This window comes from Excalfactoria chinensis, chromosome 4, assembly GCF_039878825.1.
Source record: "Excalfactoria chinensis isolate bCotChi1 chromosome 4, bCotChi1.hap2, whole genome shotgun sequence".
Classification (NCBI taxonomy): Eukaryota; Metazoa; Chordata; class Aves; order Galliformes; family Phasianidae; genus Excalfactoria; species Excalfactoria chinensis.
This window is the reverse complement of record NC_092828.1, coordinates 48,124,090-48,138,182: the sequence shown is the minus strand read 5'-3', so window position 1 is coordinate 48,138,182 and position 14,093 is coordinate 48,124,090. Positions and strand designations below refer to the sequence as shown.

General features: G+C 37.2%; 1 long non-coding RNA gene across 1 annotated transcript in view; it reads right to left on the bottom strand.

Moving 5' to 3' along the window:
* The window catches only part of LOC140252048 (uncharacterized), a 488,632-nt gene that overhangs the window by 155,158 nt on the left and 319,381 nt on the right, over window positions 1–14,093 (bottom strand). Inside the window, exon 4 of the long non-coding RNA XR_011903520.1 lies at window positions 9,345–9,411. This is a non-coding gene — a long non-coding RNA (uncharacterized lncRNA). The remainder of the gene's footprint in view (window positions 1–9,344; window positions 9,412–14,093) is intronic.

Sequence of the window (14,093 nt, the reverse complement as noted above, 5' to 3'; positions counted from 1 at the left end):
CTAACCTTCTAGTAACATTTATCATACCCATCCTAAAGTAATTTGAATTTAGGAGAAAATGTTTTTTCCTATCATTACAGGTGCAGGTATCAATTTTGCAGCTTGACTCGTGCTGAAAAAATACACATCTGTTATAGCTTCTTCACATAACAGAAACAGCACCCTCAATGTATGACAGGCATTTAAAGACATCTGATTTGTATTTTAGCCACTTTACCTTCCAACTCTGCTCTAAAGAAAACATCTAAGTAGTGTAAAGGAACTTCTGTTTCATGGTTTCTGTTTTGTCTTTTTTTTTTTTTTTTTTTTTCCAGTTCTAAGTAAAATTAGAAGTCTATACACACCGAAGAAAAAAAGAAATTTGTCATTTGGGGAATTATTTTTCTGCATATATGCTCAGCAAAATTTAATTAACTAAAATCAAATATATCAACACAGATCTTTCTTCCATTACAAATCTCAGAATTAATCCACTAGCCCTTGCAAGAATATGCATATATAGTGTTTTCGTAATATCCAACAGAAGAGATTGAAAAAAACAGAAAGATCCTACTCAGGAATGTTTCAACAACAGAGTTCAAGACACAGCTGAAGAAATTTAAGTTCTATTTTGCTCTTTGAGCCCCTGTGATCATTTAAGCTGGTGAAATAACTAGCACAGAGTATCATCAGGTCAAGCACATAAACAAACAAGTCAAGTCAAGAGGTGATAACCACTAACAAGTGCAGCCCCTTCAGATTTCCCTGCTTTCTTGTAATAGTTTTTACCCATAAATTCACTGCCCAACCAAACCATCAAGCCTAAACTTGTTTCTACAACCTTGAGAACAAGCATATATTTGCTGTGTTGTAAACATCACCCTCTTCATAGGCCAGAGGTGTACGAAAGATAATTTCTTCCAGGCAGCACTCAGTTTGACCAGTCAGGTAAACTGAACATGACTTTCAGAGGACACGTAGTTCAATTTGCAATAGTAAAAATGAAATATTCATGCATTTTATTATTTTTTTTTTTTTATTTTTACTTCAACCGGAAGAGAATTACTTGATTCTCTACGAAAGGATCCTCATTGTTCTGCTGTTTGCTTTGACTTTTTTCCCCAGTTAGCCTTTATACCTTTTAAGCTGGATGATAAACATTATGTGAACATGTCATTTAAAATAAAATCTAGAACACGGTCAAAACTGATTCCTCAAGAACTCTTTAAAGTAGGGAGAAAAAAAAAAAAGAAAAAAAAAGAAAAAAAAAAAAGCGGTAGGCAGTTTGCTAACCCTTTCACTCCTTCATAAACTACTGCAGCTCTTAGGATCATAGCATTGCCAACATATTTCAGCATTTAGATTTAACCCAGCTCTTTATGCTAGGAGCATATGGTACTCTTTTGCTTTTTAATTCCATTAGTGGAGCTTGTTTAAACTGGGATGCTGAAATACAATGTCATCCTCAGACAGCAATTAAATCCTTTGTAAAGAAATCTTTCTGGTTTATCTTCTGATAAGCACTGAAGCAGTTAATACTTCTCCAATTATCAGCTTCATACATTAATCCTCTATAGACTTCTATATACTTGAGGTGAAGATTCTGCCCTTAGCAACATTTTTGTCTACTGAGAACATATCCCCTCTGCCTGACAATTAGCTCTTAATTCTGCAAAGCAAAACAAGCTTTCTGTTCCTGACAACTCCTGTTCTTTCACACTGAAATACTCCACAAGTCTGCAGGCAGTTTTCCGCACAGGAATTTTTAAAAATTATTAAGCATACATGGAACTTCTTATGAATATTTCTCCTTTGCAATTACATACTTCCCTTTTAATGAAAAATTTTGAAGATTACAATGAGAAAATGTTTTCACATACTTAAATCTTGAGTATTGAAAGAGACATTTTTTGCACTGCTCTGTTCTTTTCATTTTGTAACTCCAGTAGATCGAGCTGCTGAAATCTTTTATATCTACTAAGCACTTAAAGTGTTCGCTCCTTTGATCTCTGTCCATGTTCTGCCTTATGACTGATCAGCCACAAAGTTGTTCTCCACATTGATAGCCTTATTAAACCATCAGAAAGAGGTGATTTTACTAGTCAGCATATGAAGCACTGAACAGACAAGGCAATCAAGTAAACAGGTGTACCACAAAAACATATAAGTTTTCCTTTAGACAAATGCCTTCAGACAAATTTAGACAAGATACTTTAGACAAAACCTATTATTTAGAAGATTAATATATTCAAAAGTGACTCAATAGATACACAGAAAGCAGAAGTCAAAGAAAAACTATTAAAAAAAAAATCTCAATGTAAGTCACAAAGGGAATCTTGATCAAAAGGCAGCTTGATTGTTAACACTAAGACTAAGAGGTATAATATAATCATTAAAATCAGTTCATCCTCTGTTGATATGGCCTCATTACAGCACATGAAGCCTCCCAAGTTAAAGATGTGTCCCTGCAGGCTGCTTATAGACAACCTGGCATATTCTGACAAAGTTCAGACTAGTTTTCGACAGCCAAAATAGTAGTCGGTGTCAGAAAAAGTGAAAAAAGAAAACACAATTTCTATACTCAGCTAGAATTTCTATACCTTTACAGATATGTTGAAAGTCAGCACTTCACAGCCTAGTTTTCCAATAGTTGTTTTAAGACATCTATTTTGCTTAATTTTCCCAAGTCTAAAAACAAAAATGCAGACTGCATCCATTAAGAAATTGCCAGCTTCAAAGATGAACCAGCATCTAGTTCTACCTCTGTAGAAGAGTTAAGATTACAGAAAGTTATAAGCTGTTTATAGAACCATTAAACAATGAACAAATTAATGCAGCATAACTCCAAACCTAGCCATTAATTGTCAGAGCAGGAGGACTGCCTATTTAAACAAAGAAATAAATAAATCCTATTAGTATAGCAATAATTAAGGAATATTCTAAAAGCAATTTGATTATGCCATAAACTGAAAGCTATAAAAAGAAATATTAGAACAAGAAGGAAATTGCTTGTGAATAGCTCATCTAAAACTGTAACGCTTTGGGAAAATTCAAGCAGTACTTAGTTTGTTATTAATGTTCATATTCAGGTATTCAAATTAACTGTCACTGATATCTGTATGCATATGTTGTTGATAAGCAACACCGTACAGAAAAACTTCATTACTTCTGGACGATGACCCAGTACCATTCACCAGCTCAGTAATGTAAGGTCATTCTAATTACCTTCTCCACACTTTATTCTCCCCTCTGTGGCCCTCATAATCACGAAGACTTTTTGAAGAGCTGATATAGCATTATACTGATTTACACTGACACATGGTATATGTAATACTAATCATTGGAACTGCATATTAGGTATTTGCTGAGCCTAGCTTTAAAATTATTATGCTAGATACTCTGAAGAAGGCAATCACACATTCATGTGAATACTACTATATGAGCAGCATTTCCTGTTGTTAACTGTGGGGAAAGTTATGAGTACATTCAAAAAAGAGTCCATTTGTTGGACTGTTGAGCTTCCAGTGACTGCAGAGAATTTACTCATGCATTGCAGCAAAGGTGAGGTCACTGTACAGAACAGTGCTCCAAGCTCTGCAGGCAAAGTCACTGCTTTGTACTTCCCTCCTAGTGCTCTGCAACATGAGATGCTAAGTCAACTTTTCTTCGTACCTCAATGTAATAGACTTACCTATCCTCATGACCCATTAAAAACCCTTCTGCGCAAGGGGGTAAAGCACACTCCACCAGATTAGGGCTACAATAATACTCCCACCTTAGCAGAAGTGAAACAAAATCACAGTCTGCTCTGCATTCACATATTAATATGCTTGAGGGAAAGCACTGCCAAATCATCTAGGAAGATAAAAATCTCCATTTAATATTGTTGCTAATGATTGAGCATTAGAAACGACAACTGTAGTATGATTCCCATAACTGCCACTCCAAAACAAAGAGCTTCCAAGGCAAGCAGCAATTAAAATGTATTTTTTACTACAGTACTCGGAATTATTATTTTTAAAAACAATGGTGTGATATTCTCATGCAGTAAATATACCAAAGGTCTGACCCACACAACAGCTTTTTCCCCCCCAAACATGGCCCAAAGCGAAGGTCTGAGAAGAGTCTGAGAACACAACAAACATATAATCCTTCCCTCAGTGCTTTTCCAGCATCCAGACATTCTCATTTTGATTCTTTCCTAAACTAGAAATGTTTTTTTATGCATTTCTTACCTCTGAGTTCTTAAGGCAAAGTCTCTTTTATGCTAATCAGAGTAGTGTAATGGAGGCAGAAATGGATGTTAATTTTACATTTTATAGTTAATAATGTGAATGCAATACAATTCACATTCCTCTCAATTTTGCAGTCAGTAGTGGTTTCTATGGCACAAACCATGGCACTCTGTAAAACAATGTCTTTTGAAAGTTTCTACTAATTTTTCCAGTCTCCATTTCTGTCTGGAAGAGGATGACATTTTATGCTAAATCAGAATACGTTCATTCATAATAGCCAGTCACTTTTTATACATGAAACTGTGAACAGGAACGTTCAAAATATGGATTTCTTTTTACACAATAAGTTTAAACAGAAGTTCCTTCCCTTTCTGTACTATCTCTACTAAAACTCTAGTCACTAATCCAAACTTTTCTAAATGGCTACAAAAAGTTCTACAGTATCACACAGTATCACAGTATCGTGCGAGTTGGAAGGGACCTTAGAGATCATCGAGTCCAACTCCCGGGATTCGAGCCTTTCTGTGTAGCAGAGCAGCATTTCTGCCACTTGCACCACAGGGGGGATTCGAACCCCGGGCCTCTGGTGTTGCAAGCAGCAATTCTACCACTGCGCCACCGGAGGCACAAACACAGTGCTTGACTCCACTCTTTTTCCTAGAATAAAAGCCAAATAAATGATGTTTCAGACTATTTGATAGGTTCCTCATAACACAGCACATCATCTTCCCCTAATTAGTAAAGGGCTCCCATGCCAGAACTGCTCAGCTTCAAACGAGATCAAGACGTGGACTCTCTTGTCAGGCTTGAGGTTTCTAAGGTGCTGCCTCTTTGTCTGCTTTGTGACGAGAAGTGCAGTTCTGATAGCCAAAGCCCAAGACAATCTTATTATGGAGGACACTTATACCTAATGAAGGGGCATCAAGACCAAGTCACATGCAGAAAGCCAGTCGTATGGATAATTAAACATGTATATTCATCAGAACTATCAAAGATAGCCTTTTACTTTACTGAGAATTGCTTATGCACAGGACTACTTCACTTACTCAGTGAACTGTTTTCAGTTAAATGAAAAGTGACAAGGACTTACTGAAGAATGAGATACAAGAACATCCAGTCTCTAATTCACCCCCTGCCCACTTGAAAGAATTATAGCTTTTCCATATTTCCATAAGGAAATGGAGATGTGGGATGGGGGGGAGGGGGGAAGGAGGGGAGAAAGGAGACAAGTAATACATGACTTGCAAGTTGACAGATCGGATTCAGTCTTCAGCCATTGTCTCGTCTAGAAGTATCTAAAACTGTAAGCCTTTTACACTACTGATTACATGACACGCGTATTATTACTGAACTTTACAAATACATTATTGGCAAACAGGCAGATATCATCTCACTTTCTATAGCTAATACGTACACATACACCCACTGCCACCTACCCACTTTTAAGCCCTGGGCACAGACACCACTGTTTGTCTTACCTTTAGAGTTAACTGAGGAAACTCAAAGAATCCACTAAAAATTTTATTCCCCACTAGAGCATGAACTGAATAATTTCCCCTAAGAGTGGTAACATTTTATTTTCAAACAAGGAAGTCTCTTCTTACAGGCTTGAACACTTGCCCATTAAATTCTGGGCAGTAAATGAGGAACTTTTTGAAGGAAACGATACCAGTGACTAAAATAATCAAGGTATACATTAAAGTAGTAAAGCAGAAGAGAATAAGACAGAAAAGATATTACTACAATTCTTATATTTAGGCCAACTGATCTTCTAAGAGTATCTTTTATGCTTTCATTTTCTTTGATCTGCCAACGCCAGCTTTTTGTTTGTTCTTGCAGTTTAATGTGTTCAGTGCTAGCTGAAGAGCTTTTAGTTATGACCCTCATTTGTGAAAGTTACCCTTGAAAGCATGTCTCCCAGACTATCATAATCATTTTGATTCCATGCTAACAAAGCTTCTTTTATGCAAAAAAAAGAATCTGAAAACCCCCAAACCCACACACATTGTGCTCCTGCCTCGTAGCTCATCTAGTTGAATAGTCTGACAGGTTCTTTTTCACATACTACTGTACAAAAGTCTCTTCTGTATGAATTAGATAACATTATTTCACCTACAGATGAAAAATAATTAGAAGTGATGCCTCCAGAAGGACTTAATTTACCATAATTTACAGAGTCTGCATTTAAATATGGTAACTTTCCCCTTACAGGCATGAATTTTGGCACTCCAGACCAACCCGTAACATGGGGCTATTTGCTTGTAGAGGCACTATGAACAGAGAGTGACTCAGGTGGACAGAACACAATGGCCTTCAGTAGCAACATGACAGTCATAAGTTATCCAGATTCTTGTGATGGAAAAGATTGAAATGAAAAGGGAAGCATATTCATATCAACACCTTGATACTCATAAGTGTTAGCTCTTCACACTTGAAACAGGAATATTTATGATTTCTTATTGGCAATCAAATCTATAATTAACAAAAAAAAAAAAAAAGGAGCTAAATCTGACACAAATCATCTTTTCCCTTCACTTTCAAGATAAACTAACAAAGCGGAAAACTTTTACCACATTTTTACCATAACTAGAGAGGGAAAAGAATAGATCAGAATTAACCAGCAGGTGTGCAGACCAGACAAAGAGTAATGGCTACCACTGGAAAGACCAGAACAGCCACGAGTACAGAACCACGGCAGTTTAACACTGTTGGCAGCAGCAAACTGCTCTCACTGCCCCTCCTCAAAATGGCAGGGAGAGAAAATGAAGGGTAACAAACTCAAGTGGTAAGATAAAGGCAGGGAGATCGCTCACCAATTACCATCGCAGGAAAAGCATACTGAGCACAAGGAAGATGAAGTTATTACCTATTGCTAACAGGCTACCCTTTCCTACCTTCTCATCCAGCCCTCCAAGAGAACACTGCTCCATGTGGGTCCTCACGGGCGGCAGTTACTCCACCGGCCCTTTCCCTCGGGGCTGCTCCTGCGGGGCTCTCCGTGGGCTGCACTCCCTCTGGGTCCCCATCCGTTGCCGCACGTGGCGACCAGGAGGCGGCTCGCTCCTTTGCTGGCTGCAGGGACAGCTGCTTCGCGCTCGGAGCACCTCCCACCCTCCTCCTGCACTGCCCGCGTGCCCACAGGGCCGCTTCACTTGCAGCAGCTGTTGAACAGCGCTTTGCCCTCCCTTAGGTCTGCTTTTGCACAGCTCACGCGGCCTCGCTCACGGCTCAGCTCTAGAAGCCGCGAGTCCCCTTGCACGAGCCGGCTCCACTCTGCTACGGGCAGCGCGGGGATCTGCTCACAGAGGCCAACTTGCAGTCCCATTACCTTGCCCTGAAAGTCCAATACAAGAACACAGAGGATATGGAGACAAAATAAAGAGTTCATGTGATTAACTCTATAACACAGTAATAGTGAATGGCATCTTTGGTGAAGTTTGATGTTCCCTGCACATTTTCTTTTTTTCCTTTACATGAGAAATAGTGAATTTACCTACGCAAATATTTTAAGTTCTTCTCCTGCTCACAGATTGGATTAGGATCTACGAATGTGAACCATTCTGTTCCCACTGATCAGCTCCTCCTCCCCCCAACCCAGCTGCTTATTTCCATTTCCTATCTTAAAAACAAAAGCACAGCACTCTGCAAAAGAACTATTTTTCTACATAGCCCACAACACCAACAGAAAGTAAAAGATAACAGGTTGCAATCATTAGGAAAAAAATCCATTTGCATTTATGCAAAGATTTATACAGCCCCTTGCAGAAGACCTTGCCTGCTACTGAGTACAACAGGCCACTAGCAATAACAAACAAAACCACTACAAAACATAGAAAGGAAAAAGCCTTTAAAAAGATTAAGTGGGTAGTGATAAGGTTATAGAGCTGCCTCCTCAAATGCTGAATTGCACATCTGCCCATGATTCTAGTGTTAAAAAAAATGTCAAATCAAAAGCAGAGTTGATTTAAGAATATTCAGTATTCAAACATCTAGTGTTTTCCCTTGACTTCCTGTAGTACTACTTGTGGAAGGGGAAGATTACTACAACCACTTTTGTAACTCACATATGTAGATGTGAATTTAGGGAAAGCGATGCAGAGACTTGAATTAAAAACAAATTACCAAGAACAGTTCTCACAACACAGTTCTGTACTGGTAGTGATTGTTCCAGACCCCTCCAAGTACTACAGTTCTTACTCTCCTATGATCTTGCCCAGATGTTGCCCCATTTTATGATATCCTGGAGCTATGAACACCACATACAGTCACACACCACCACTCAGTATGAGCATGCCTGTCTGCCTCCAACAATCCTTCCTCAATGGCTGTTGACAACTGAAGCCAAACTAGAAGCCAATGAAAAACATATAAATCCTCTAGTAATCTCTCGGTGATAAACACTGCAGCTGGCATGTCTTTACTTTTATATCCTATTGTGCAACAGGTATGTGCTTAAAATACATTTAGAGAAGATAGGAGTCATTATTCAGATAGTACTTTTGCATTTTGTTGTTTTGTAGGACAACTGTTGAAAGCCATTGAGAGAAAGAGAACCCAAGACAATGAAGACATCATTAAAATGACTGATAATAACATCCAGTCCATGCTATTTTCAATCCTTGACTGTAAAAAATCATTGAATAATCTAGAAATAGCTTAGCATTTGTCAGTTTAGTACCCTGATTTAGCCTTACACAATACTGACACTTGTTTCAGTCATAATATAATAATTTCCTTCTTTTCGGGCTTCCTGTTACTCACTAAAATATAGCAAAACTCCAGGTATATTAATGCTTCCTCTTTCACTTCTAGTTGTCTGTAATAACTTAAGAATCATTTCACAAACACAATTGTGGCATTCAATGAAAGCATAAGAAATTTTAAATAAACAAAACAGCAATCCTTTACTCAGTCTTACTACTTTGTTATCTTTCACAGAAGGAAAAAATCTGATTTAAAAATCCATCAGATGCACTGAGAAAGAACTATTTTATACCATTTCAGAATCAGCCATAGTTGGCAGTTGTATTGCGTCTCTAGAACACATTTAGGTTAAACAGCACCAAGATTTCTATTACTAAAAACAAACATAAAGAAATGGTTGACAAAACAAACAAACAAACAACTTACTGTTGCTTTGTTGCTATAGAATCTACGCTCTCAACGAAAGCTTGAAGTTGGTGTTCGAAGTTATTGCCTGTTAAGAAGTCAAAACAATGTAAATACGTTAACATAATATAGAATAAGCTTTGAACTGCAACAGCTAATAAGGTCTTTTTATACCATAAATAACAAATATACCCATAATAATGTCTAAGATTTGTTTTTTCCCCATGAATTAGGAATCACAAATGCAGGACAAGAAGAAATTATGTGTTAATAGAGATGCTGTCACAGAACGAGCTAAGAAATGCCACCTTGGGACCACAGGAAAAAAAAAAAAAAAAAAAAAAAATGGGGATGCACACCAATAAAAATCTAACAAAATGAAAAACAAGTCCTAATTCACTCTAGTACTCCAGCAATAGACACAAATTATAATAATAGAGATACACTATCTCATTACTAGCAATACTAATAAATCAAAGATTTGGACCAGATAGAGATATATGCTGAACATATACATATACTTTAACATTGAAGCCAAGTTGCCAATACTGATTTTCACTTCAGACATAACACAAATAGCACAGAACCTCACTGACAACAAGATATTCTGATTTTGACATGAACATGGAAGAAAGAAATATATGGAAAACCAAAACAATGAACATTTTATCAAATGAAATAGTAAACAACATGGATTTTTTTAACATTGATTAAATCAGGCCTTTAAGGTTCATGAAAGTAGTTAAGCTAATATCTATATCTATTCCCCCCATTAGGAAAAATAAATAAATAAATAAAATCACCGAATCACCAAGGTTGGAAAAGACTTATGAGATTATCCAGTCCAGCCATCCACCAATCACCAATAGTTCTCACTAAACCATGTACCACAGCACAACACCCAAATGTTCCTTGAACACCTCCAGGATTGGTGACTTGACCACCTCCCTGGGCAACCCATTCCAATGCCTGACTACTGGTAGTCATCAAAAATGTTGGTTGACAGTCTGAGCATATCTATGTTTAAGATACATTGAAGGGAAAATATATACTTCATCTCAATTATATTCCATAAATTTCATTGATATTTATGTTTAAAGAAGAAAGACTGTAATCAGTCTGCTTTATTCCTAGATAAAAGTCAAGGTAAAACATCACAAGAAAAAGCAACTGATATATTTGTGGGATGTTTAAATTCAGGGCTGGAATGTAATGCTTCCCATTTATTGCCACTGAAACTACAACAGATACAAAGAGTACAATAACACTATTTGACAGAGCAAATTTGTAGCTACAAAGCACTATATATTTCAACACAGTTACCACCACTAGATAAGCATTTTCTCCAGCGATGAACAAGAGCCTGATTTATGTACTCATCTTAACTTGCACCAGCAAATGTGACATACTGTTTATTTCACCACTGCTGAAATGCACCACCTGCCACCTCACCATGCTCACATCCACTGTTTGGGCTCTATAAATGTTTAGCAAGTGTCAGTGAATGTCAGTGGGTTCGTTTTTTTCCCCAAGAAAAAGAAGAATTCAGTGGAAGAATTCAGTGACACACCTCTGCTTCACATGCACTTCCATGTCAGATGTTATTCTGTCAGACTGCCCTTCTGCTGCCATCTGTCACATGATAACTACATGTAATGGAATACTGGTGGGAAGGTTTGACCTCTACTGCCATATCAACATCTACCACTGATGTTGTGGGTCAACATTATAGAAGATGAGGCGTTACCTTTGCAGCAGCCCTTGCATATATCAAACCTGAGTTTACAGTGTGCACATTTTACACTGCAAGGTATCTGTATATTTTATCTCTATTACTCATTAGCTACCATTAATTATTAAAGCAACAAAATGGACAAGTTCCCACACAATTGCTTTTAATTTCTGGCAAATCAAAATAAGTTGTCCCAAAAGAAGCAAACAAACAACGTAGAAACAGAAATCACAAGTATCTACTCCCCATTTCCACCATCCACACCATCCCAAATAATTGCTTTTCAAAATTATTAACAATTGAATCTGCTGAACAGGAATAGGGAAAAATTAAAGGAAGGCCGGTCAAATTTGTAGGAAGATTTTGGAGATCAGGTGTACCAAAGCAGTTAACCATCACCATATCTAATTATTAGGGAGTTACATTTATTCTTTTTTAACATCTGAATCACCATGTTTTCCATATGCGGGGTTACTTAGAATGCAAAGTGCAGCTTAATGCCATCAACTGGTGGAAATGGTACAATAAGCACTTATTCACTGGCAGACAAAGCAAAGCTGATCATGCTACCCTACATATTTGAACACAAAAAACTAAAGAAACAACAACAAAAAATCAAACCTTGATGCAGTGTTTATTGTCACTGAATTGTCTGACCATTTCAGTGACAGAAACTAACAGAAGGAAAAAACTTGAACCAAAAAACTGAACTCATCCATGAGATTTGAACAAACTGATAGGGGAAACTGTCTCAGACCTCTTGATTGGCTCTTGACCAAGAGGGAAAGCGGGACAGCTGCAGATGAAAGAGGGATCTTCAGCCTAAATATATCAAGAATATTTCCTGACCTCTTACATTTTATGAGCTTTTCAACTATCTTTGATATCTTATAATAAATGTCATTTTATCTTAACATGATTTAATTTCCCCTCATAATCACATTAATAACAAGGGCAGCATCCAGGGCAGCAGCAAATCTGCAGACTGTCAAGCAAGCACTCTGAGAACTGTTCTACCTATCAAGCACACCTTCAACTTGGCTCAAACATGCCAGTGCTGCACACATCCATTTCAGCTTCATGTGCCAGGCAGAGAGCTGGCAGCAGATGAATCAAAGCAGTAGCAAGTCCCTGCCAGCAACCTGTTACTGTGAAGTGCTGACAGGGTATAAGGTGCACACACCACCCAACCACTGAATAATCAGCTCTGTTCCTTATGCCCACTGCTAGCACGAACACACAGGAGGTATCTTACTGAGTTGATGGTCAAAAAGTACAAAGACACTAGTTCTTGAAGAGGCAGGTATAAAATGTATGAAATCGGGCAGGCATAAACACATTCAAGTCAATTCAAAGTTAGAAATCAATAGTTTACAAAAAATAAATCACTTAAGGTCCTGAGTTACTTAACAGATCTGGGAGAACGACTTCATAACAACTGTGAGAATGTATTCACAAACAAAGTCAGACAAAAAAATAAAAACAAAAATGCCTTGAGGAACAATTTAAAGATAAACAAAATTCAAAACAGAGTAAAAATAAAAGGGCACATGAGTCAATCAAAGTTCTACTGAAATCAGTTGAGATTTGAAACATTTTCACTACACACAAGCAATTTATTACATCTGTGTAAGCAAGGGTAATAGAAAAACAACAAGAAAACTTCCTTCTGCTTCTGGCTCAATAAAGGCCCTCATGCTTCATTCATATTTTAGATCTATTCATTTAATTCTGAAGCAAAGAGAAACTACTCCCTTTGTTTGAAAAAGAAAATAGGGAAATAGAACTTTTGATAAATTAGATTCTTCAGGTAGAATAGCTAACTTTTGTGCTACAAACCTAAGAAACTGAACTTAAGATCATGGTTCTGAAAACAACTATTTTGAGTAAGGCAATGGAAATAACAGAGCACCTCATTCAGTCTTACTTAATTCACAAAAGCTCGGTCTCAGGAACAGAGAGAAACTAAAGGGACTGGGCGAAGATTTATTGAACATTTTCATAAATACATGTATCAGTGAGGAGAAGCAACAGAAACAAGGAAACCAAAAAGATAACTTTTGAAGCTAAGTATATAGAAGAGGACCTGGACTGTAAGAACATGCTTTGTACAACACAGAGCACTACAGAGAAATGCCTGTCATGAAGCTTACTGTTTCCAAAGTTATACTAACATAGAAATCTCAACACAAATCTGCACCTAAGAAAGCCTACACTTCAGAGGCAAGACTTATATTACTGCATACCTATTGCACTGGCAGGACAGATGTACTGCCTTTGCGTAATATAATCATACTGCATTATACTGCAGTAGATAATCATAAATATCAAGTAGTCAGGCACTGACTCAGATACCCACACCACCTTCCATCAAGTGGTGCCAACATACCCTTGCCCTGTCTGGGGCTGTGGTCTTTTGGTTGGTTTGGGTGGTGTGGTGTTCTGTGTTATTTTGTTGTTGCTTTTTAAAAATCTGATACATTAGTATCCCAGACTCCCCTGCACCAATGAACACAGCATTAACAGTAGCACATAGCCTCACCCTTTTGTCACTTTCTTAAGTTGCCTCTGCTATAAAGAATATATGACTTACAGCTGGAATTAGACTCATTTTTTCCACATTTTCACATTTCCATCAGTTTTGTTTTTTTGTTTGTTTGTTTTTTTGTTTGTTTCTCCCCCCACCCCCACCCCCCCTTCCCCCAGTGGGAAAGAGTTATTAGAAGATACAAAGATTTTGGGGATAGTAAATAAAAAAGATATTGTTTGCTCCTAAAGTAAAGACATTAAAGTGCAATAGATGTGCTTAAAAAAGAAAAACAAATGCTATTCTAAAACAGTTTTTAAAGTACCAATGAATAAATAAATAGTACTTGGAAAAAAAAAAAAAAAAAAAAAAAAAAGAAAAGAAAAAAAAAAAGAAAAGAAAAGAAATTCTACTGTATGGGTCAGAGATCCATAGTATGTCATTTAAAATAGGGTTACAAGAAGCAGCATTACAGTTAGCAATAATTAGCAGGAAGTGAGAAGAAACAAGA